Source organism: Equus asinus, chromosome 3 (genome assembly GCF_041296235.1).
Source record: "Equus asinus isolate D_3611 breed Donkey chromosome 3, EquAss-T2T_v2, whole genome shotgun sequence".
Taxonomy (NCBI): domain Eukaryota; kingdom Metazoa; phylum Chordata; class Mammalia; order Perissodactyla; family Equidae; genus Equus; species Equus asinus.
This window is the reverse complement of record NC_091792.1, coordinates 102,611,279-102,638,396: the sequence shown is the minus strand read 5'-3', so window position 1 is coordinate 102,638,396 and position 27,118 is coordinate 102,611,279. Positions and strand designations below refer to the sequence as shown.

Here is a 27,118-nt window from a genome sequence, read left to right as displayed (position 1 = left end):
ATGTTCGGATCCTGGGCACAGACCTAGCACCACTACTCAAGCCATGCTGTGGTGGCATCCCACGTAAAATAGAGGAAAGACTGGCACAGATGTTAGCTCAAAGCCAATTTTCCTCACAAAAAAAAAAAAAAAAAGAGGGGGAACAACAGGCAAGTTATAAATGTAGACAAGAAATACTGTCTGCAAAAGTAATAACCAAACTGTAGAATAATACTACCAGTCCTATTACTTAAAACAGGCATGACAGAAAAAGAAATATAGGTGTTATAGGTCCAGGGAAGAAAAAAAGAAGGAAAGCTATATACCAACTTTTAATACCACTGGTAAGATACTTACAATATTGTCTGAGTATTGCAAAGAGCATATATTAAACTTCATAATTTTTAAATTTTCATTTAGTTTCTGATAACAGATTCATGATACTGGTTAGGAAACATGGATCTAGAATAAAGGTTGCAAGTGAAAACGCATTTAGCACTACTAGTAAAACAAAAAACTAATTTCTGACACGCCTACATTAGTGACAATTTATGGTTAAAGTCTGAGTGTGCTTAAATATTATCAACTAATTGAAGAGAGGACTGAGAAGGCTGAGATGAGGGAAATAAACTAGTAAAGATCCCACGCTGGAATATTAAATGAGCGGCTACAGAGAAAGAGTAATAATGAAAAATTTACTGCCTAGAACCTAAGGTGTACTCTCCAACTTTAATGTTTCCAAAAGGTAATTTAAAAACATTTGATACGCTTACTTGATATAGTACTATTTTTTCTGAAAACCTGATATCAATGATCTTAAAAACAAAAATACAATAAACTGAACCCCAACTGTGAAACATCTGTTCATATGCAGTCATTAAAATATTGTCAAAGACTATATAAAACCATAGGAAAAAACACAGAAAAACATAATATAAAATTTGCAACTAAGGTATGACTTCAATAATGTGAAAGCAATGTAAAAAAACTGGGTAAAAAAAATGAAGCTAATATTTTATATCTACTGTAGCAAAATATTTACCAGAGGAGATTACAATAGAAAAGACACAGTAATACAAGGAAGATGATTTTGTATTCCATCAATTCTCTTTAATCTCAGAGATCGCCGAAATGGCATCTCCATTCTTATTAAAGGAACTTCTCCATTATCCATACAGTGATAAAATGCCTAGACCTACATATCATAAAAGTGAATTAAAACTGATAACTTCAAACACCTGGCTACAACCACCACCACCACCACTACATATAAGCATCAAAGTGCACAATCAAAAATTCACTCTAGGGGAGGAGCCTGGAATGTCCAGATCACCATCTATAACAAGTGATAAGAACAGTGGTGTCTTTGCTTAAGTAGTTCTGGGGGAAAAAAATTTCACTCATCGCAAATCACTGACATGAAATTTCATGTCACACTTTGGTGGCTATTTCAATGCTGGAGAAAATGACCTAAATGAAAAGAGCTGAGAAATCAAGACACTGTGTCATCTTACAAAAAAAAAAAAAAGGTCAGGAAAGCAAAAGAAAACGACATTTAGAAAAAAATCTACAGAAATAATTTTTTGGCACTGTAAAGTTATATATACTATATCTTGCTTCTTATAAAAAGAATAAGATCTTTAGTAACAGGATGCAGTTCTCTTTACTAGAAAGAAACTATGTTACCAATTTGTCTATGCTTGTACACAGCTTATCTCTACTATAGGATATTTACTCCCTGTCCCCTCTACAGCCCATTACTCAGAGGGGCTCACACTAGTCAGGCCCAGGGCTTTTCTCACTGAGCCACAGACTACACCCATTCTCAACAGGTACACTCATATTAAAACTTTCTGAAATTCTTTGTTAAAAATGACTTTACCAATCAAAACAGCAATGCATCTCTCTTTAGAGCAGCAACCTTCAATCTCTGATGTGGCAGACCAAAGTGTCACAAACAATATCTAAGAATCAGTGGTAGAAATAAACGATAAAACTTAGTTGTAGATCAAGCCTTTTCTTTCCTCAAAGCCCAAAGGTATGGAGGCAAGTTTTGAAGTTTAGCAACTATTAACAGTAACCAAACATTAAGAAATGGACATGCTGTCTCACAAAAATAAAACCATGTATTTATACTATGCTTTAAAGTTTAACAAGTAACCTACCCGTTCCTTTATCTCCTTGAAATAGATAGGCTATTAGCTTCATTTACAGAAAAGGAAACTGATGTTCAGGGAGCCTAAGGAAAGTTCAAGGTCCCTCAGTTATAGTTATGAGAGGGTTTGAAATCAGGTCTCCTGTCTCTAGTGATGTTTTCATTACACTTGGGTTAAGAACAAGTGCTTTGGAAGAACAGCCAGGGATACAAAAATATAAAAAACTTTTAAAGTCCAACTGTTAGCATATTTGATACTGTTGGGAGAAGCCAAAAGAAGAAAACAGTAATGTAATAGGAAATCCAAGACAGTCGTCCCAACATACCTACAATGGTATATCAAAATAGGGTAAAATCTCTAGAAATTAAAAGATAAAAATAAGCTGAGGCACAGCAATCAAGAAACTGATTCTATTGCTTCTGACGCCAGTCCAGAATTCTGGGAAAATAACCAATTTGTTCTATCAGCTCTTAAGAGTCTACCAGTGGAGATCAACTAAATTATGTTTGTCAATTAAACACCACTGAATTTAAGTTCAGAAACAACCCTTAAGTTTGTACCAACTAAAACTAGCCTTGAAAAAGGGTCATTCCCTACCTCCATACCCACTCAGCATAAAATGTGGGGGAAAAACCGTATTTAAAGCAACCTAGGAAAGAATTTTCAATCCTGATAATGGTTAATCAATAGCAGTAATTCTGCAGGATAAAGAAGCTGTTAAGAATCTAAAGACACTATTAGTACTCATAGATTTTCAGTAACTGATATCAAAATTTTCACATTTGACCTCGCATAAGGGAAATACGGATAATGCATATTTCTTGTTACCAACAGTGCCAATACCACTCAAAACTCAAGAGCTGTCTTTTGACAAGTTAACTGCTCAGCTGCTTAACTGAACACTCAATTCGACTATCAAATTATTGGACTTATTTTCTTCTTCCTTCTGTACTTCTGATCCCCAACCACCCCACAAGCATTCTGGGTCTCTCTACTCTCAATACTTGTTCATCAGTGACCAATATTTCAACCTCAAATATTCAACAGCTTGAGCCATAACAGTTCTTACATAGTAAGCAATCTATTTGAAGTCCTTATCCTCCCTACAATTCCTTGATAACCTTTCAGGATTAAATAGCCTCTGGAGATTAAACCATAACACAAGGATACACATGACTAATGCCAAAAATTTAAGAAAACTAGAAGGCAATTATCACCAAAGAAACAATACATACTTCAGTTAGAAGAAATTCAAAGTAATCCTACGGTCTAATTTTTAAGACCAGAAATTTTAGATATCAAAAGGACCACTGGATTCTAACAGGGCCAAATATTTACTGTGAAACTTTGTTCACATGCCTTAAGCTATATTAACTTCCAAATATGGAGCTGGACAAGGAGTTCCCATCTTCGTCCCCTCCAGCATGCAGGGCGCCCAAACTGCAGTTAATGGTTCACAGATCCAGGTACAGGCAACGCTAACATTTGGAAGACTAGCACGAAGTGTGGGGCCCTAAATCTAAAAAAACAGTATTTTAACGCAAGTTAATATCACAACAATCATATGGGAGGAGTGGGAAACAACTAACAACTCTGCTATTATTCCAGCTTTGCTGCACGTGGGTGGTGGTAGTGGTGTTTTGTTTTAAAGAGAGCAAAGGCACCTCCCCCCCACCCCCCTCCCCAAATCTGTTAAGAAACTAGGTATACCTTGGGGGAAAACAATTGATCTATGCGGAAAATTGTTGATGCAAATCCATATTCGCCCCAAAGCAGCACAGGGCCATCTTAGGAAATCTGCTTTTAGAGAAGCAGGTAAAATTCGATCATATTCGACTAACAAAATCGACACCATTTAGGGAAGCCTATGTTCCTCCTCTTGACTATCCTTTCTGCCCCGCTACCCCCCACTCCCCACCCAACAAAGTAGAGGAAGAGGAAAAAACCCACTCCCCAAAACACTCAAACATCTTTTCTACTCCTGGGTCAATAAGGCAACGTCCGCACAAAAAGGACACGAAGACGGTGCACGTTATACATAACCCCGGTTTCTGAGCACGTTCGGGATAAACCCGAGGCGAGCAAGACCGCGGAGCCTAGCGGCGTCTACCTTCAAACCCGGATTGTGTTTCCGTGCACAGAAATGGTGCCCGGAGGCCGCTACTTTCGCATCTGCGTCGCTTCTGCCACCGCCGACACAGCCTCTTTTCCCCTCCCCCACGGGCGGGGCGGCGACAGCCTCTCCGCTCCCAGAGAACCGGGAATAAGAGCCGCAGATGAGTCGGATGAGGCTGGTGGGCTGCCCACCTAAAACGTCCCCTTCAGAAAGCCCATTCCCCACGCCCCATACTAAGCCTCCACGAGCGCACCTTTGGGAGCTGCCGCGTCCTCTTTCCCGGCTCGCCACCTCATCCCCAACAGACCCCTGCCCCACCTGTGCCCTCGTAGTCCTCAGTCCACCCAACGCGGGCCGGTCACTTCCCTTCCCACGCGGCCTCCCATCCCTCACCTGAGAGGAAAGGCTCGGCTTCTCTCACGCACACACGGCAGCGCAGACAGCCGGCAAGAACAATGTCTCTCTCTGCCGCAACACCTCTGACACCGGGGCTCACACGACGGTTGCCTCGAGCCGCGGGGCGCGAAGGGAATGTCCCCTTCCGACCACCACATCGACCTCCCTTCCCGGCCCCCGTACACACCTCCAACCAACAGCGGCGGCGGGTACGTCGCGCGGAGGTCAGCAGGAGAGTCGCCGAGGCCCGGCTGCCGCGGATCCTTCTCGCTCGCCGCCCCCCCCTCTGCTGAACCTCAAGCCTCGGAAGCCGGAAAGCCGCTAGGTCGTTTCCCCTACAACCACCTCTTCCCGGGCGCCAAGCGCTGCGGCGAGCGACAAGGAACACAGACGTCCCACCCCCTTTGCCACCGCCCCCTCTTATTGTTTTACCCCTGCCGAAAGGCCTGGGGAACCCCCCAGCACGGCTTCGGCCAATCACGCATCTCCTTCGCGAATTGGACCCAACCTTCTGGCGTCCCTGTGCGGAGCACGCGCAGAACGCCGCCGCGCTCACGTATTCTCGCGCCCGGAAAGCCGGGGAACCGGAACCGGCCTAAAGCCGGGGCGAGAGTCCGCTGATTTTACGTCACAAGGAGGCTGCCTTCCTACTCCTCCGGCCGCCCTTCAAGATCGTGCCTGAACGGGAGCCTCTTCGCTGCGGCGCTGTCTTTGGCTCTGTCTTTGGAGACGGATATGTCTGGTTCCTTTGATTATGAATATTAACCAAGGGGGAGATTTAGTAATTTTCTCTCTGAACGAGGTGTCTGCAGGTTGCTGCTGCAGACAAGCATAAAATGCAGCCAGCGGTTTCAGCGGTTTGCACCCTAAACTCATCTATGTTGTTTATTAACCCATCCTAGGAAATGGAGGTTTTTAGCTCCACTGAGAAGGTTACATTCATCCTAACACCTCAAAATAATATATATTACGGGGCTTACTAAGGCCTAGGCCCTGGGATGTAGGAAAAATAGGCCGTGGCCAGCACAGAAGGGAAAAGAATCTATTTCATTGTGTGCCCGTTCTGTATTTAGGTATTGCTAAGTACATACTAAGCATTTAACATACTAAGGCAGCTGAGAGCTGAAATCCCAGGAGATACCAGGATTACAGCCCTGTCCTAGATCTAGGCCCAGGCTTGGCCCCGGGGCAGGGCTGGGAAAACACTAGACACTGCCTCTCCTGACCTTGATTCATGGAAAAAGCCAAATCGTACAGTCAAGGAAGCCACTTTGCACCTTAGTTCTCGCAATGTTTCTCAGAGAATATCAAAACAGCAGAGGAATTTTGGGAGAAAAGGCTGAGGAAATGGTGAAACAAACGAAAGGGAAATTAAAAAAACACATTTATTGAATGCCTATGTACCAAACATAGTATGGCATATATACATACACATTTCATCAGTTTTCTTCGTAATGCCATAAGAGCAATTTGAAGGTATTTTTCCTATGTGAAAGCTGAGGTTTGTGGAGGCAATGCCAAGGTTTCAACCTCCAAAATTTACATTGTTTTTACCTTAGGTTGCTTAGTCTTTTTTTTTTTTTTTTTTTTTTGAGGAAGACTAGCCCTGAGCTAACATCTGCTGCCAATCCTCCTCTTTTTGCTGAGGAAGACTGGCCCTGAGCTAACATCCGTTCCCATCTTCCTCTACTTTATATGTGGGACTCCTAACACAACATGGCTTGCTAAGTGGTGCCATGTCCACACCCAGGATCAGAACCAGTGAACCCCTGGCCACCGAAGCGGGACGTGCACACTTACCTGCTGTGCCACTGGGCCGGCCCCACTCATTTTGTTATATGCAAAATATATGGGCAGACTATCACTTTTATGAAATGAACTTTGACATGTTTTTCCTTAAAGCATCATAATACATTACAGGCAGATTGCTCTTTAAATCTGGTACTTATGTACCAGGCACTCTTTTATTTTAAGTAATTGTTAAGCTTTCACAATGACCCTATATAGTAGTTACTATTTTTATGCATTTTACAGATGAGGAAACTGAGACTTAGAGAGTTAAGTAACTTGCCCAAGGTCACACTGCTACTATTTGGTGGAGCTGGGATTCAAACATAAGCAGTCTGCCTTCACACTCCATGCCCTTAACCACAAGCTATAAAATACTCTTATTGTATTAATTGCCATAATTTATTTATCTCCTCTACTGTTGATTGACATTTCAGTTGTTTCCAGTTTGGGGCTCTTATGCACAGTGCTGTTACTCTTCACCATGTCTCCTGGTGCACAAATACAAAAAATCTCTAGAGCAGTGGTCCTCAGAAATCCCACTCTGATTCAGCAAGTCTGTGTTAAGGTCTGAGAATTGTGTGTGTGAGGAAGATTGGCCCTGAGCTAACATCTGTTGCCAATCTTCCTCTATTTTGTATGTGGGACTCTGCCACAGCATGGCTTGATGAGTGGTGTAGGTCCAGTGGCCAGGATCCGAATCCTTGAACCTACTCGGCTGCTGAAGTGGAGGGCTCCAAACTTAACCACTATGCCACCAGGCTGGCCCTAGAAACCACACTTTATTTTATTTTATTTTTCTTGAGGAAGATTAGCCCTGAGCTAACATCCGCCACCAATCCTCCTCTTTTTGCTGAGGAAGATTTTCCTTGAGCTAATGTCTGTGCCCATCCTCCTCTACTTTATATGTGAGACACCTGCCATAGCATGGCTTTATAAGCAATGGGTGGGTCCATACCTGGGATCCAAACCAGCAAACCCCGAGCTGCCAAAGCATGTTGGCAAACTTACACTGAAAAGGACCACACAGTAAATATTTTAGGTCTTGAAGGCCATGAATGGTCTCTATTACATATCCCATCTCTCCCCTTTTTTTAATCCTTTAAAAGTACAAGAAATATTCTTAGCTTAGTTCTAGGATTATACAAAAACAGGCCTCAGGCAATCCCTGGTCTATACCAATAAGTGGAGTTACTGGGAGAAAAGATTCAGTTTTAGTAAAAAATCCTAAACTGTTTTCCTAAGTGGTTATTTTTACTTCCTAAATCTCTCTCGTCTGTGCCCTCTGAATGACTCTCCATACTTACAGCCTCTGCCCAGATTCAAGCCCCTTTCATCTTTCCAGAATGACTGCAGTAGCCTCCTAACTAATCTCCCTGCCCTTCAAAGATAACCTCCATGACACACCTCCTCCCGAACAGACTGTAAGGCAGGAAGACCAATATGGAATTGTATTCATTCCAGTGGCTCAAGCCAAAAACCTGTAAGTCACCCTTGACTCTCTTTTTCTCACACCACACAGCCAATCATCAGTAAATTTCTGTTCCCTCTACCTTCAACATTTATTCTGAATTAAGCACTTCTCATCACTTTACTGCTATTATTGTATCCAGGCCACCATCACCTACTGCAACAGCCTTCTAGTTGGTCCCCATGCTTCCACTCTTATTCTACTATAGTCTGTCCTCACAGCAACTAGATCCCTTACAGCTGTAAATCAGAAGACATTCTCAAAACCTTCCAAAGGCAAGGCAATGAAATCCCAAGTCCTTACCGGAGCCTACAAGGCCTACCTGAACAAGTCCTTACCTGTTACTTGCATCTCTCTTCCTACTTTTCCTCTTATACACCTCAGCCCTACCTTTGACACTCCAATTACATTCCCACCCCAGTGTGGGCCTTGGATGTGAACCTTTATCAAAAATCTGTGGAAAATCAAAGTAAACTGTATCTGCTGATCTCCCCAAGCACTTACACTCAAATTTCTCACTCAACCATTCTAAAGGTAAGTTAGCTACGATTTTCCTTACACAAACCACCCTTCTTAGAATTGCAATTAATACTGCTTAAATAGTCTACCAGCTGTCTAAGCTGTGTTCTGTGGTTATCTTGTATTCTCTATATATTACATAGTTCCTAGGTTCTCTTCTACATTGTTTTTTATAAATACAAGTCAAATGCTAATCTACAGGTTGTCTGGCAGAGCATCCACTTACTAATAGCTTACAGGATTCTTTAAAACTCCTGGATTCATTCATTCAGTAGCCACCATTGAGTGCCAATCTATCAAGCGGAGCAGTAGGCTCAGGTTGAGGCAAAAATAATTGAAACATAGTGTCTTCAGGGAAGTGGAAGAGGGAGGCAGATAGGGAGAGCAAGAGGAAAGAGAGAAAAACAGAAAAAGACAAGGAGACACAGAAAATAGGGAGAGTCAAAGAAAGACAGTAGGGAGACAATGACAATAGAATACTGCTAAGTGCTCCTACACTAGGGATACTGACGAGCATGCTGTCCTTCTTCATAACATTGATTGAATTTTTTCATTTATAATTTGAATTTAAACTTGTAGTTTAAAATATCTGATATTTTCCCTGATGTGTGCGTGCACGTGCAACCGCGCATGCCACGTGCGTGCACACACGCACACAGTGTAAGTTCCACGAGGGAAGAACTCCTGTTTGCCTCTCCAATCCAGCACCTGGTACTGGAACATTGAAAGTGCTCCCTAAGCTGCTCCATCAAGTGGCTGAAGTGACCATCGTGAAAACACAGAGGGAGGCACAACAGTCTTTCTCAAGGGCTTCTAGTATTTTTGATATTTTTGCCCTAACTTCTAGAATAGTATATGATTTATTTTTATTCTTTCTTGATTAATAATAGTAGTTTTTAACACTGCAGATATTTTCCGTTGCTTATAGTTTAGGCCACATTCCATAGGTTTTATTCACTACCTTGGTATTCTAAATAGTTTGGAAGTAGTTTAGATTTCTTTGATTCAGTTATTGTTTAGAGAGTTGAGAATGTCTAAACAGTTTGGATTTTTAAATTTAAACTTTTTATTTTTACTTGTTTTACTGCTTGTAGTCTGTGAGTGTGGCATGTACATTTCTGTGCTTTGTGGAATTTGTTGAGATTTTTTCTTTGTGGCCTAATATATATATACAAGGTTTGTAAATTGTCTATAAAACTTTAGTCTATTGAAATAATCTTTTACTGTCTTTTAATTTCTTTTTCTCTTTCTAGTAGTTTTTACAATGCATTTTTAACTTTTTATTGAAATAATTCCATACATCCTGAAAAGCTGCAAAAATAGTAAATGATTTGCCCTTCACCTACATTCCTCATATGTTAATATTTACTACATTTGTTTTATCATTCTCATTAATTTTCTCTCTCTGGCTCATCTCCCGTAGGTCGTCAATTCCCTGAGGACACTACATTTCAACTGTTTTTGCCTCATCCTGTGCCTACTACTATGCTTGCTACCTTCACACTCAATGGTGGCTACTGAATGAACAGATCTAGGATTTTCAAAGAAACCTGTAAGTGGTCATCATAGATAGTCTGTCAGAAAACTGGTAGATTGTCATGTGACCTCTACCCATTAAAGAGCATCTGAAAGAAACTCTAGTTTAAATTTTGTTCTGACATGGGGTCCCCTTTACCCCTAAACACTTCAGTGTATATTTCTTCAAAGACAAGAACATTCTCTTGTATAACGACAATTATCAAAATCAGGAATTAACATTTATACAGTATTATAATCTATAGACATTCAAATTTGGTCAGCTGTCCAGCTAATATCCTTTATAGCAAAAGGGGAAAAAAAAAAGTTTTTCTGGTCCAGGATACAATTCAGGATTACAAATTCATTTAGCTATCATGTCACCTTAAGTCTTCTGTAGTCTAAAGTAGTTCCCCAGTCTTTCTTTTTCTTTCACAACCTTGATATTTTTAAAGAGTACAGGATAATTATTTTGAAGAATGCCTCTGAATTTACTAACCTCTGATGTATTCCTTATATTTAGAACTAGATTATGTGTTTTTGGCAAAAATACCAGAGAAGGACTCTTCTCTCCTTCTCAGTGCATCATATCAGGAGACACATGATGTCCATTTATCCCATTACTGTCATGTTAGCTTTCAACACTTGGTTAAGGCAGCGTCCGCCAGGATTCTTCACTGTACAGATACTATTTTCCCTTTATAATTAGTAAGTATCTTGTTGTACTTTGAGACTATGTACATATCTCATTTCTCATCATACTTTTACCCACCAGTTTGAGCATCCATTCATGATTCTTGGCCCAATTAGTTTTTGTTATGGTGGCTGCCAAATTGTGATTTTTCTGATTCCATCATTCTTTGTGGATTTATTACCTGCAATTCTATAATAAGGAGGACCTTTCCTTCTTTCCCATTTATTTTTTTCTTCTTTTATTTATATCAGTGTGAACTCATGGATTCCTATTTTATAATCCATGATTATCGACATTTATTTTCATGCTCACATTGTCCTCAATTTGGCCAGTGGAAGCCCCACCAAGTTAGCTCTTGTGCATTATACATTTTAATTTTACATTATTTGGCACATAAAAATGAACTAATTTATCTTTTCAAAAAGTCAAAAAGAACAAAATGTAACAAGGGCCTAAGAGAAGACAGTGGCAAGGAGAAAAGAAATTTGAGAAGTACACAGATGTCAAAACGTGTGATAATTAACTAGATATGGGGAGGAAGGGAAAAGTCTAGGATAGGATGCTTTGCTGGTTTTGTCTGGGTAACAAAAGAGACATAGGCAATATTCACTGAGAAGGCGAATATAGCACTTTGGTGAATGTTCTTCCAAATGTTTTTCTATTCATATGCTTATATATAATAATATACTAGCTACTTCATTCAATACCTTCTGATCTGGGGGCTGGCCCAGTGGCGCAGCAGTCAAGTGCACACATTCCACTTCGGCAGCCTGGGGTTTGCCGGCTCAGATGCCAGGTGCAGACATGGCACTGCTTGGTGGTCCATGCTGTGGTAGGCATCCCACATATAAAGCAGAGGAAGATGGGCATGGATGTTAGCTCAGGGCCAGTCTTCCTCAGGAAAAAGAGGAGGATTGGCAGCAGATGTTAGCTCAAGGGCTAACCTTCCTCAAAAAAAAAAAAAAACCAAGCTGGAGGCAATATCCAATAATAGTGAATGGTTAAATAAACTATGACAAATATTATTGACACATCTACATCTAAAACTATAAATTTAAATATTTAAGAATACATTTTTATGTTATCTATTTATGTTTCAATCTTACATCAAACATATTTATGATACAATCTTAAATAAAAAATATAGTACTGAATTTTCTGTTAAGTAGGAACATGTTTCATCTTTTTGGTTGGCTTGGTGTTTTTCTGTACCTACTTTTCCATCGTCATGTGTTACTTTCACAATAAAAAAATTTATTAAACAATTAAAGGATTGCCTTAGTGCCTGAGGGAAGGGAAGGTTTTAGCCTTTCGTTCTCTCACTTCTGTTTCCTTTCTCTCTGATAACATATAAATAAACATTTATATCATCTGACTAGAAGCACCAAATCAAGCCATCAGAAGATATAAATGCTAAAACAAAAGAAATGAAATGAATAAAGGAGAAACCAGACAAATCAGATAAAAATCTGATTTAACAACTGATGTTGATGAAGAAAAGATGCTGCCAGACGTTATCATGGGGTGACCAATAAATTTTTATCTTAAGAATCAGATCTGATCACCATTAGCAGGGGCATTTTAAAAAAGAGTAAAATTACTAGATGTATATTAACTGATTTCTGATCTCTATTATAGATTTAAGCATAAAACACTTGTTTGACATTTTAGTTTACAATGCTTTTCCTCTACACCCTCTCATTTGACCATTTTCAACCTTACTGGATCTTAAAGGATCAACCAACTCCATCACCACCAATTTGCTGATGAAGTAGGTGTGTAAGGGATGACTTTACATGCATGTTTAAGGGCCACACACCCCATATGAGTAAGGTTTATGTAGGACCCCAAAATATGAAGACTGGGCATTGGAAGGGAGTCAAATCCAAATCCTTAAAGGATACTCCTTTTTCTTGTAAAGTGTCTTTATTCATCACAATTTTAACCTGTCAAGACTTATATAACATTTAACCTTTTGAGACATGCATAACAAATAGCTTGGACCTGCTACGAGTTCAGTTGGTAAGGATTATGCTGCCAGCAGTGTGGTTCTGGGTTCTGGAGCCACGCTGTCTGGATCTGCAACCCGGCTTCATCTCATCACTTATTAGGTATATCACCTGAGGCAGGATGCTTAACTTTTCTGTGCTTCACTGTTTCTTAGCTGTAAAATGAGGACAAATATCTACTTTATTAGGGTACGGTGAAGATTAGACGAGTTAACATATGTAAAACATGTATAACCATGCCTGGCACATGGTAAATGCTCAATAAAGATCAGCACTTAATGTTTGGTGCTTGAGAAAGAATATGCGACAGGTGCTTTCAACTGATTCCTTTCTCACTGCTCACTGCTTTGCTCTGAAGTAACAACTTACATTTGTATAGCACTTTAGTTTTCAAAACACTTTCAAACTCATTATCTCATTTCAGTTTCACAAACAATTGGCAAAGTAGGCAGGCTGCACACAGCTAAAAGTGGCCAATTTAAAAGGAGACCCCAGGCTCTTGCCACTATACCATATCCCACTGCCAAGTGACAACCTCCGTAGCCTTGGGGCAAGCCTTCCTAATTTAAAATGCGTTACTTGAGAATTTCAGGGATCTCTCGGGTGCAGCTGGCTTCTTTACAAAGCTTTCTGATGCAAAGAGAAACCTGCTCCCAAGAGTAAGATGAATTCATTCCTTTTAGAGCAGGAGAGAAAGGCTATTATGGCCTGAAGGAAGAATCAGATGTTAATTTCTCCTGAAATCTTTTCATCCATTATCTTTGTGAGACTGGGACAGTTTAGGGTCTAAAGACATGCTCTTCCTCTCCATTTGATTGTTGTATGTGAAATATATCACAAATCCAGAAATGTGCATAAAATATTTGCATGGCCGGCCCATTTGTTGTTAAGTGTAAAATGTAACAATACGAGTGACTGCTATAGGTGGTGGATTTTAGCTATGTAACTTGTTTTCATCATATCTATTAAAGTCTTCAAGAAGAGGAGATTCTAAACGCTACCAGGGCTTGAGAGAATAAAAGTTGCAAACTCTAAGAAGATCACTTCGTCAGAATTTAGAGACAGAAATCTCATCAAAAATCAACGCCCCGGGGCCGGCCTGGCGGCATGGTGGTTAAGTTCACACACTCTGCTTTGGTGGTCTGGGGTTTGTGGGCGAGGAGAACTCATCAAGCTATGCTGTGGCACATCCCACATACAAAATAGAGGAAGATTGGCGCAGATGTTAGCTCAGGGCCGATCTTCCTCAAAAGAAAATAAAAAGCAACACCCAATGAATGAGTTTATAGGATTACAAAAGTAACTCACCCTAAATAATGGTTTGTAAATTCTAATGGATTCCATTCGAATGCTCCAGAAGCTATGATGACAGCTAAGATCACCTCAGGCTGAGTGATCTAAGAGATACAGTAATCCTGGAAAGTGTAACAGCTATAATGTAAATAAAAGAGAGGTTACCTACCCTGAGTTGCCTGGAGTGCAAAAAGTAATGACTTTGGAAAGAAGCAAAATTTCACCAGTGTTTATCTCGCACTGTCCAGGGTAGTCTATATTTGGCAGACATAAACATTCTAGCCACTACTGGGCTACAGGACATGTTTAATTCTTCAAGCCTTACAGTCTGGATATGAGATGCCTTGAGGTTACCCAATTCTCTCCTCTTTGATTTAATGCTCACCAAGCACTCTGACCAGAGGGGGCCCTGGTCAGCCGATATTCTGTTTATTGGAAAGGCATATGGCCCTTTATGAAATGGCATTCTGGTGGGTCGTTAATCAATCTTGGACGGATTAAGTTAGTGTCCACCAGTGTCCCTGAGCCAGATTTCCTCATGGGGGGGAGGGGGAAGGTTGTACTGCAAGAAGCCAGAGCTGAGGAGCAAATTCTCCACTTAAATCTATGAGTATGAAACACATGGGGTCAAATCCTATTTTCTTCACTAACTAGTTTTGTGACACCAGTCAGGTAGTTCACTTTGACCTTTAGTTTCCTCATGGATAAACAGCCAACTTTACGGTTGCTGGGAGGATTATTTATAGTGTTTAGCACAGTTTCTGGCAGAGTAGGTATACAGATCTGATTCCTGTTGTTACACAGAGGCAGACCTTCAACGTCAGGGGGCCCCAGCACGGCACTACATAAAGTCATAAACAGACACTAGCCCAGGTCTACCCTCCATCCTTCCACTCTCCATTCTCCTCTTGGGTCAAACACTTGCTTTGACAATACAGAGTAACCATGGCATAAGGCTGTCTCATAAATAGTCAAATTCAGAAGGAGGAGGAAAAGGATGCAATTCTTTGAAAGCAAATTTATGTCATTAGTCTCTTTTAGCAACCAGGCTGTAAAACTATTCACAGTAGTGAAAAGCCAACTGTATGCAAAATATAAAGCATTCATCAGTAGACGGAAAACTTAAAAGATGGTAGAGCAGTTGTGAAACTTTTGATTGGAAAAAGATCATCATAAAAAATTACACAGTTGACACACTGTGAAAGCACTTTGGCTTTCTTCTACCTTGGCCAGTTGAGAGCAGAACACAGCCAATCCCTCATGCAAAGTGTCAGCATCAGCCCTTATTTTCCACCCACACATTTCCAGGTGTAACCACTTCCTCGTAAGTTCTAGGCTACGTGAAGTCTGGCTCCACAGCAGCAGAATACTTCTCTGAGCTCTACCTCGGCAGGAAGCGTATAAGAGGTTTATGACTAAGGCAAGAATCTTCCTCAGAATCAAGACTTGTCCTACTCTTCTGGTTAGACCATAAGCCTGGCTTTTTTTATATTTGTACCCTCCTCCTTCCGGACTGCCGCTCTGACCTATGTCTTGTTGACTCACCCTCTCTGGACGAGCCCCGGCTGTGGAAATGCGTTTCCTGCCTCGTGGCAGCTGGCTCAAAACTGACAGGAGCTGCCACTTACATTATCATATCTAGCCCAGCTTCAGAGATCCCAGACCTCAGCCCTCCCTCCACAGCCATGACCCCAAAGTACCCAAGTTCTTGGTGGTGACCTAAAAAGGGAAAGTCAACTGAAAGTTATTGACCAAAGGCCTTTTGTGCACAAGAAAGCAGTCCCAGATAAAGAGTGTTCACAGGGGCAATAATGTTGGAAGCAGGGTTTTTTTCTCTAAGCAACCAAGAGCTGTAGAAAATCCAAGGAAATTTCAGTCCCTTAAGTAAAAGAGTAATAAGAGAGTTTGGGGGGCTTTTCTATAAGCAGAGTTGGGAAAAGATTAAAAAGCACTAAAAAGGATTGTTAAAGAGCTTCCAGATTTAAGTAAATGTATTTCCTTAAATGTTGCTCTAAACCAGAAGTTTTTAACCTGAGGTGTATGCACATTTTTGGGGGGTGGAGATAATGTTTTTGAAACCATAAACATTTTGTATATATGTGTGTCTATGTCTTTTTTTTGCTGAAAAGGTCCATATTTCATTGCTTTCTAAAATGCATCTATATCCTAAAAAGTTAAAAAATAATAATCTAAACCATACTTTTCTTCAGTGTATATCATGGTAATAATGATTTATTAAAATGAAAGCTTTATAGTATAAAGAATGCTATTTCCATTCAAAAGTCATATTTAACTAAAATTCGGTGCTAATCAATGGCCTCAGTTTACCATGCCTATGAGATGCTAAACTACTTCTTGTCTTCTTTTTTTTTGAGGAAGATTAGCCCTGAGCTAACTGCTGCCAATCCTCCTCTTTTTCCTGAGGAAGCCTGGCCCTGAGCTAACATTCGTGCCTATCTTTCTCTACTTCATATGTGGGACGCCTACCACAGCATGGCTTTGCCAGGCAGTGGCACGTCCACACCTGGGATCTGGGCCGGCAAACCCCGGGCCACTGAAGCGGAAGGTTCGAACTTAACTACTGCGCCACCAGGTGTGCCCCCGACTTCCTGGTTTTGATGTTGTACCATAGGTTATGCAGGATGTCAAACTGGGGGAGATGGGGTGAAGGTTGCACAGGACCTCCCCATACATTTTCTTTGCAACTTCCTATTAATCTATAATTATTTCAAAATAAACAATTAAAAAAATCTTTTTTGAAGCATAGATTCTAGAATCTGGCAGAGTTTGTTTTTTTTTTTAAAGAATTTCATTTTTCCTTTTTCTCCCAAAGCCCCCCGGTACATAGTTGTGTATTTTTAGTTGTGGGTTCTTCTAGTTGTGGCATATGGGACGCTGCCTCAGCATGGCTTGTTGAGTGGTGGCACGTCCGCGCCCAGTATCTGAACCAGCGAAACCCTGGGCTGCCGAAGCGGAGCACGCAAACTCAACCACTCGGACACAGGGCCAGCCCCTGGCAGAGTTTGGTTCTTAATCCCAGCTCTGCATTTAAAACTTGTTCGATGCTGGCAAGTTATTAAGTTCTCTGTTTCCTCATCTGTACAAGGGCACAGGTGCAGTTCCTACCTCTAAAGAACTGCCGCATATGGCCTGACCCGTGCAGCATCATACAAACGGTCATGATTACTGTTAGGCCATATGGTCAAGGCCCGGACATCAGCCTTCACTGGGCGACAGGTACATGGTTTTCAGACACGGTCCTGAAAGAGGAAACAAACTGTCTCCTTTGGGGTAGTCTTAGAAACCCACATCTATAAAGTGACAGTAAACGTCATAAGCAAGGAGCTGCTCTTTGGAAATAAAAAGAAAATCTAGTGTAACAGAGAACAGTAAGGGGCTAATAAAGGAAGGAAAGGAAACACACACACAGCAAAAGCAAGGAATGAGACCGTGTTTTTAAATGGATATTCCAGGTCATATTTGCTCAGCATCAACAGTGTGCTTAAGGACCTTTCAAGTTAGAACCTTCATCTAAATTATTTCTTTTCTGTTTAATAGTAGACAAAATAATGATAGTATACATTTCACAAAGCTCCATTTGTTTTCCATTAAGGATTATTTAACTAAACGTAAAGTTTGGAAATGGGCTAATATGACTTTTAAAAGAAAAATGAAAGGAGGATCATATAATTAATCATTTTTATTAATAATTTGCTTTCAAGGAGTGTATATGCTAATGTGAGACACATGCAAAAAAGAATTTTAATATCATGTAACACAATAAGGTTTAAGGCAGAGATACGTCCAGGGTGCAGTGAGAACAGAGCAGGGGCAATGACGTCAAACTAGAGGGTCATAACTGCTGGAGGACATGACACCTGAGCTGAGTCTTGAAGGTGAAGTTAAGAATGAGGCAGTGAATAAAGTGCAAGAGTTGACAACAGCTAGTTCAGGCAGAAGGAACGAACGGCAAGAGCAAAGGGGCAGGGGCAGTGGCAGCGACTTGTGAGCAGTTTGGTGTTACTACAACATCAAGTTCAAGAATGGGCATGATAGCTCAGATAGTGGGGATGGGAGGTAAATGACATTTAAAGAAAAGTTTTCTTCAAGCTTTCCCACTGTATACAAATCTTAGAAAAAATATTTGTGCAAGCACTTTCATCACAGAACATCTATTTCTGTGATGAGCAAAGACGACAAGACATGTCTTGGAAGAGCTGTGCTTAATTTCCATGAACAAACTCCCCATTTCCTCTCTATTTTTCTCTGCAAACTGAGAAAACATAACAGTTGTTAAGCACTTAAAAGCGGTCCTTTTTTTTTTCTCCCTTGGAACAGGCAGGGGTCTGATGACCTTTATTATAAAATGTGAGATCTTAAGGGAATCACAGAGGAAGCTGGAGCAACACTGAGTCATAGAAACCTGTAGAAGTGATTGGTTTCTCCCTGACTGTTTGCTTAGGGATGCACTTTTCAAATTATTTTTGAGATTTCTGGTCTGAGGACTAAACATCTTGGCTAATTTTATGGGCACAGGGAAGGAAGCACATTTATTGGTTATCATGTTTGTTGTGTGTGTTTGAAACGTCACAGAGCCTCTGTTTTCAATGCTTCTGATCTGGTTGGCCTCAAACCAAGATACTGACCTCATACCCCAGTTGCTCGGTGAGACTGACTTTGGGGAAGAGAGCACAGCACAAGACCTGCACCCCCTCCCCCTTTCAAAGCCTCCCCAAGGCACCTGAATGTTCAAATACAATAGGAAAGCCCTGGTTCACAAAGGTCTTCCTTGTGCTTCCTTCTGAAAAGCAAACCTTGTTGGTCCATAAAAAGAAATTCCACAGAGAACAAATTTCTGTGCAAAGTACTGTACCATGTTTAGCAAGCAATCCACTAGCTTGTTTGAGTGTGCAGGGAGAGAAGAAATTGCTAAGAAAACTAGGAGTAAATTATATGGCACTTTCTAACACTTGTAGCTATAAAAACACTACTTCATCACTAGCTGTATGTTTGGTCTTACACTTAAACATTCCTAGGCAAAGAAAGGGGTTGGTCTACAGTTTTGAATACTATTAGATATAAAAGAGAAAGAAAATTTTAAATAGGAGGGAAAGTCATAAGCAGTTCCCAAAGACATACCAAATGAAAAGATCCCAGGAAGAAAGACCTAGATAAAAATTCAGTCTCTTATATTTGTGAAATGTTTATAAACATTCAAGTTTATTCAGTTTGAGTTTCTTTCTTTCTTTTTTTTGAGGAAGATTAGCCCTGAGCTAATATCTGTTGCCAAGCCTCCTCTTTTTGCTGAGGAAGACTGGCCCTGAGCTAACATCCATGCCCATCTGCCTCTACTTTACATGTGGGATGCCTGCCACAGCATGGCTTGACAAGTGGTGCCATGTCCACACCTGGGATCCGAACTGGTGACCCTGGGCCACCGAAGCAGAACATGTGAACTTAACCACTGCGCCGCCAGGCTGGCCCTCAGTTCAAGTTTAATGACTTGTCCAACTAGCTCTGTAAGACCGAGGTGCTATCATTTGTCCTCAAAAGTGTCAGTCTTCTGGAATTTAAATTCCCAAACAAATCCTTCAGGAACGAGTTATTTTCATACTGACCAAGGGAGGTGGCTTATTCAATACTCATCTGAAGAATTTTAGAGGTACAATGAACCTTTCCAAATAATTTATTCTGAAGGAAACTGGGTGAATTTTACATCAAAAGATTGTCAGGGCTACAGGCAATAATATGGATGAATCTCACAAACATAATGTTGAGTAAAGAAGCCAGAGATAAAAAAGACCATATTCTATAATTCCATTGGTACAAAGCTCAAAAGGAGGCCAAACTAATCTATGCTTATAGAATTCAGAAGAGTGCTTCCCCTTGAAGAAGGAGGGCACAAAGGAAGCTTTTGAGACGCCCATAAGGTTTGGTTTCTTGATCCCACTGCTGGTTAGGGGTGAGTTCAGTTTACAAAACTTTAGTGAGCTGTACACTTATGGTTTATGCTTCTTTCCTTGTACATATGTTGTGTTTCAATAAAAAATCAAAAACAAATAAAAATAACAAAGATCATCGTAGGCCCTGCATCAATGAAACAGCGGGATTAAAAACCAACACTTGGTCCCACTAGGGGCTAGCTTGGTGGCATAGTGGTTAAGTTCATACGCTCCCCTTTGGTAGCCTGAGGTTCACAGATTGGGATCCCAGGAGTGGACCTACACAGCACTCATCAAGCCATGCTGTGGCAGCATGCCACATAAAATAGAGGAAGATTGGCAAAGATGTTAACTCAGGGACAATCTTCCTCACATACACACACACACAAAAAAACCAACATTTGCGTCCAAAAGAGGTAAATCTATACAGAAGGACAGTAAATTAGTGGTTGCTTAGGGCTGAAGGTTGACAGCTAAAGGGTACAGAGTTTCTTTTTGGGGTGATGAAAATGTTTTAAAATTGACTGTGGAGGGGCCGGCCCTGTGGATGAGTGGTTAAGTTCACACGTTCTGCTTCAGCAGCCCAGGGTTTCGCTGGTTCAAATCCTGGGCATGGACATGGCACCGCTCAACAGGCCATGCTGAGGTGGCGTCCCACATAGCACAGCCAGAGGCACATCACAACTAGAATATACAACTATGTACTGGGGGGCTTTCAGGAGAAAAAGAAAATTGACTGTGGAGATGAGAGCACAACTCTGTGAATATAATAAAAACCACTGAATTATACACTTTTAAAAAATGAAAACAAAAACCAACATTTGAAGAACTATTATTTGGTACTCTTCATTGCTCAGTCCCCTTGACTGGTCCATGTGTGTTTACTCCCTAGACTCCCAGACTGGGTATCTGTTTGTGAATGAGTACAGATGTACATTTCCACTTGAAGAAGGGGCTAATCAAAATAACATGACTCGAGTTCCAGTGGCCTCCTCGACCTCTACCTGTTTATTACTCATTTCTTACCTTTACTCTGGGAGCACTGCTCAGCATTGTGGGAAGTAGGTAGTGGTTCTCAACCTTGGCTGTACATTGATATCACTGGGGAACTTTGAAAACTATTGATGCCTGAGTCCCAGCCCTCGAGATTCTACTTAATGGTATGGAGTGCCACCTAGGCATCTTAATTTTTTTAAAGCTCCCCAGGTACCAAACTCTGGATACACTGATATTGACGAAACAGACAAACACATACTTCCCAGGTGATTCTAATATGCAGCCAAAATGAGAACCATTGGTATAGTGGTTTTCACAAAGAACTGAAAATCTAAATTCTCACCCTGCCATTCATTAGCTGTGTGACATAAATAAGCTATTTGATCTCTCTGAACTTCAGGCATGACTTTGAGACATACCTAGCACATAGTGGGTTTGTTTAAAATGTCAGTTGTCCTTCCTTTTCTCTTTCCCTTCAAAAACTGGAGAATTGGTTTTTTTTTCCTGAGGAAGATTCGCCCTGAGCTAACATCTGTGCCAGTCTTCCTCTATTTTGTATGTGGGTCACCGCTCATCAGCAGCCATGCTGTGGTCCATGCCTGGAAACCGAACCTGAGCCACTGAAACAGAGCGTGCCAAACTTAACCACTAGGCCACGAGGCTGGCCCCTGGAGAATTTTATTTTTTTAAAAAGCTGCTGTCCTATGACTATTATCAAGTTCCACTCTGATCTTCAGTGTCCTGTGCTTAATACTTGCTCAGACTTCTTAACCCAAGTTACTGAACTTCTTGTCCTCTGGTTCCCTGTTCCTTGGATTTGTAGATTGGGAATCTGATCCCTCCTTGGCTGTCCTCCCAGGATTTGGCATCTAGACCACCTGTCAACTCATTTCTGATTTTGGCTTCCTCTATTGCTGTATCTTTATTGCTGCTGACCAGCCAAGCATGCCACACAGCAGACTTTGAGTTGGATCTTAAAGATCGGGTAGGAGTTAGGATTACGATCAATGCAGAGAATGGGGGTTGGGCAGTCCAGATAATGGGACATGAAGAACCAAAGAAAAAGCCATGAAAGCACAAGGAGTCAGGGCACATGGAGGGGTTCCGAGGGGTTTCCAGGGAGCAGAGGATGCAAACTGGGAGCTCGCAGCCAAGTCCAGCTCACAGTTGTTCTGTTAGCCCTCACCATGTTTAAAAGGTTTTTGAATTGGTTGCTAACATTTAAAGTTGGGAGATTTCACATGAAAATCCAGATGTCCAGCTTCTCTTTAAAAGATGATTTGACAACACTGGACCCACATTCCACATGATAACAATGGGGCAGATCAGTAGCTGCTGCTCCCTTGTGATGGGGCATCCTCTCCAGTTCTCTGCAGCCTCCACCACCACCTGCTTCACCTCTTTATTAACTGGACTGACTCTCCACGTGTCTGAGGATTCAACCCCTGCTAGAGAGGCAGACCTTTCCTGAACTGGGTGTTCAATAATTATTTAGTCAATGAACGAATTAGACTCAGAGGGAAGGAGAAAGGAAGAAGAGGACAGACAGTCCCCCTAATAATAAAACTGAAGTTAAATATCACATTGTACACCTTAAATTTACACAATGTTATATGTCAATTATATCTCAATAAAGCTGGAGAAAAAATAATAATAAAGAGAGTAACTGTGGAAGGCTTCCAATAGAACACCGATCTGTGTGGACTATGGCCTGGGGTGAAAGGTACCTGAAGGCATTTTCCCATGTAGCAACATAATCAAGGTGAATGTCTGAAAATGTTTTAGCTACAACTTTAGCTAGCATATATACCAAAAGAATGCTTGCCTGACTTTATGGGACACTAGCAAAGCTGGGCCCTCCAACCTTTCACATGATACATAGTTGAGAATAAATAATAAAAAGAAAAGAATGCTAATAAAATTAATAACTGAAAAAAATCTACTTTAGAGGTAAGTATGTCTTTAAACTTCACCAAGTTCCAGGAAGGATTTAAGATGATACTAGAAAGCAGGATGAGCTGAAGTGTGAGGCAGCATTCCAGAAATAACAGTTGAAGAGATTTTGAGTAATTTTGAGCATGAAGTAATAAAGGCATGAAGGAAGTTAGGGGCAGCAGGACACAGAAGAAGGCAGGACTTTGAGAAGGTAACAGTCAAGACCTTGTGAATGTCCAGGAGAATGGCCCTATTGCACAAGGCCCATACCCAGAAGACTCTGCCAGTGAAGGTTGGGACACAGCAGTAGTGGGGCTGAGAAAATAAGAAAACAAAGCAGGATTTGATTGTCTGGGAGGGCACATGCTGAAACTAATCAACATTTCAGGGCCTCAGCAAAACAGGCTTCAGACCTAGAGGAAGAGAGTTCTTGGGAAGAAAAGACGAGCAGCATCCAGGTCCCCAGGAGGGAATGTGGTGTGACTGCAGCCACTCAGGTACCACACAGGCTCAATTTAGGCCTGCCTGATTTATAGCAATCAGACTCAGTTCTAAGATTCGGCAAGTTGTGATCCCTTCTCAGTTGCTGCCATGCCATCTCCTGAACTAGGAGAGTCCGAGCCTGGAGGTGATGGGCAATAGGGTCCAGGGCCTAAAGTTCAAGGTAGGAACTGAGCTAAAAAGTCTGAGGTGAGCAGAGTCAACCTGGACATCCCCAGAATTTAGCCAGAAACATGGGTCGGGAGCTCAGGGAAGAAGTTAGGCTTGAAATAGAGATTTGGGAGCAAGAGAGTTGACACTGAGGACTGAGTGCTAAGAGAGAAGCTTAGGTTTCTATCAAAGCCTACAGAGGAGCCATGTTTAAGGGCTGAAGGGATAGGAAGCAGCTACCATAATAGCCAAAGATTCACAAAGAAAAAACCTGAGCAGAATAGAATCATTTAGCATCACAAGCTAAGAGAGCAAGAAGTTTAAAGACAGGGGCCATTAATAGTCACTTACTGAAGAAATGACACACAGGACAGAGACTGAAATAATGTCCAGGATCTGGCTGGTAACCTTCAAAGAGTTTTCACAGAAAGGAGTGAAACCAGATTGCAAGGGGTTAAGAGTAGGGGCTTGGAGGACGCCAAACAAATCTGTTGGTATTTATGGTGGTAAGGTCTGGGTTGTGTTTATTTTGGCTGTGGAGTTGCTAGGCTATGACAATCACATACTGAACTCCTGCCCTGCTGCCCCCTTTATGTCTGGAACTCTAAGAAATCACCTGGATCCCCTATTCTTACCTAGTCCCCAGTAATAAAGTGTACTTGTTATATTTCTTCTTTTTCAAAGCAGAAGACAACTGCCCTCTAATTCCATCTGTGGTTGCCAACAGTCCATCACAGTGTGGGCTGTGTTAAAGGACGTTGGGGCTCATCCCTTTGGGAACAGCGAGGGGTTACCAAGCAGCAGACTGACTCTGAAGGAGGGGAGATGTTCCTCCCTTCGTTTTGCATGTTTGCTTTTACTTTCACAGAGTGCCCAGTGGCCTTGGCAAAAAAACAAAAAAGAACACATTTAAATGTCTAAATGATGCAGCATGACAGACAATTGCCAGCCTTCTAGCAGTTGTTCCTAATCGTCAGTGTCGTCACGGAAAGAGGACTAAGTCAGGAGTGCTGCGGACACCAGTGGGCAGCCTGCTAATTTTATAATTGTAATCCTTTTATACAGTCCCCTGTTCACGTGTACTCAAGGGTAACATGAAGCTAAATTCACAGCATTTCCACATGATAGGTGCTCAGATATACTTGTTTAAGCAGTCAGAAAATGGTCATTCCTAATAACAGTTTAAAGAAAAAAGAAACATGATTTCCTTAAAAGGTGCAAAAACTAATATTCAGACTTCATTTTCATCCTCTTTAAAAAGACAAGTGAATTGGGCTTTTTTTGTACCTGTCATCAAAAACAGAAACCTCAGAAAGAATAATTTAATAAAATTTAAATCATGATATTAATGTATTTTGCTAAAATATTTATGTATGAAATGATATGATGTCTGGGATTTGCTTCAAAATAATACATAATTTAGGGGAAGTGGGTAAGGGTATAGATAAAATAAGATTAGCATTGAGTCGATAATTACTTAAGCTTGGTGATGAATATGAGGAGATTTAACATACTAATCTCTCTACTTTTATTTGTTTGACATTTTCCACAAGATAAAGATTTAAAAAGTAGTGTGCTTTTGTAAGTTAGATAATATCTTGTAAACAAAATAAACTGGGAGGAAATATGCAAAATGCTGCACTGTTAGGGTTTATATCCTTAAGAGAGAAGGAGTTCTTACAAATGAATTATGAAGATAACAGCTAATAGAAAAAATGTCAGGAATGGGTAATTCACAAAAGAAGAAATACAAAAAGCTAATAATCATATGAAAACATATTCAACTTCCCTAATTATGGAAGATAGAACAATGGCCCCCCAAGGATGTTCATGTCCTAATCCCAAGACTTGTGAATATGTAACTTTACATGGCAAAAAGGGACTTTGCAGATGTGATTAAGGATTCTGGGATGGGGATATTATCCCAGATTATCTGGGTGGGCCCAAAGTAATCACAAGGGTCCTCATGAGAGGGTGGGAAGAGTGTCAATGTTAGAGACAAGAGAAGGCGACGTGACAAAGGAAGCAGAGTGAGTGGAGATTCCACGACATTATGTGGCTGGCTTTGAAGATGGAGGAAGGGACCAGGAGCCAGGAAATGCAGGTGGCCTCTAGAAACCCTCAAGGCAAGGAGACCAGTTCTCCCTCAGAGCCTCCAGAAGGAAGCAGCCCTGCTGACACCTTGACTTTAGCCCAGCCACTGCCTGGAGGAAAACACACTACAGTGCCATCTGATCTCACTTTACATTCTTGCCTACTGATTTCCAGTGGGCCCTCAGCGACCCTGCCTCCACCACCACAGCAATTATGTCACATTTCCTATCAACTTAGTCCCCTAGACAACTATGTCACAGCTTCTCTGCTCTCCTCAAGTTTCCCCACTTCTGCCCACAGACTCTCCCACTGCATTCCCTTTGGTCCTGCTGTTTGCTGGAGGAAGGGACTTAATCCCATAACACAGTCAAGAGCAATCAAGACACTTTCACTCTCCCACCTCTGCATGTATCAGCATCTGCACCCACACACACCTCTGTTCTACCTGCCGCTTTCCATATACCATGCTCCTTCCTAAGGCCAACCCTGTCCTCCTACCTACCCAAGAACATCACTCCTGCAGTTCTCCATCATGACCAATTTCTCTCTCGCCACTAGATCATTCCCATCAGCATATAAACATGCTTTAAAATAGTAACAAACTTCCCCTCTAGCCACCACCCCATTTCTCTGCTTCTCTTTTTATTTTTTTGAGGAAGATTAGCCCTGAGCTAACATCTGCTGCCAATCCTCCTCATTTTGCTGAGGAAGACTGGCCCTGAGCTGACATCCGTGCCCATCTTCCTCTACTTTATATGTGGGACGCCTACCTCAACATGGCTTGCCAAGTGGTGCCATGTCCACAACCTGGATCTGAACCAGCAAACCCCAGGCCGCCGAAGCAGAATGTGCGCACTTAACTGCTGCACCACTGGGCCAGCCCCTCTCTGCTTCCCTTTAAGACTGAAACTCCTCAAAAGAGTTATCTGTACTTGCTGTCTCTAATTCCTCTTTCACCCTTTTTGAACCCACTCCAACTGGCTGTTAATCCATTTTCAGCACAGATCTGCATGGTGGAAATTATTTCCATTTACAGGAGAGAAAACGGAGTCTGAGAGAAGTTAGGCAACTTGTTCAAAACCACGCATCCATAAGTAGCTGACTCTAAAGCCTGTGCCCTTCCTGTTCACCACTTCAACCCGGCTCTCCAACTTTCATTTCTCATCTTCTCCTATAAATTGAACTACCCAGCCAGCATTCTATAATATTGGTCTTTTTTTCTTTTTTTTAAAGATTGGCACCTGAGCTAACAACTGTTGCCAATCTTTGTTTTTTCTTTTCCTGCTTTTTTCTCCCCAAGTCCCTCCAGTACATAGTTGTACATTTTAGTTGTGGATCCTTTCAGTTGTGGCATGTGGGATGCCACCTCAGCATGGCCTGACGAGCGGTGCCATGTCCGCACCCAGGATTCGAACCAGCGAAACCCTGGCCACCAAAGTGGAGCTCGCAAACTTACCCACTCGGCCGGCCCCAATATTGGTCTTTTTTACATGTCTTATAAAGTGTTTATAAGATTTGATGCCAATTAGTTTATGAACCACAGCATATTTCAGATTTCAATATA

The 27,118-nt window shown here is 41.4% G+C and overlaps 1 protein-coding gene across 11 annotated transcripts in view; it reads right to left on the bottom strand.

Annotated features, from left to right (window-relative positions):
* The window catches only part of G3BP2 (G3BP stress granule assembly factor 2), a 77,993-nt gene that overhangs the window by 28,402 nt on the left and 22,473 nt on the right, over positions 1 to 27,118 (bottom strand). For 2 of the 11 annotated variants that reach the window (XM_014865130.3, XM_014865133.3), the window contains exon 1: positions 4,835 to 5,211. The exons of 4 other annotated variants lie outside the window; for them this stretch is intronic. The gene's annotated coding sequence lies outside the window, so the exon portion shown is untranslated. Of the gene's footprint in view, positions 1 to 4,644; positions 5,212 to 11,341; positions 11,462 to 12,638; positions 12,799 to 27,118 lie in introns of those variants that run through there. 5 more of the 11 variants (XM_070505635.1, XM_070505629.1, XM_070505630.1 and 2 more) reach the window with 5 other exon arrangements.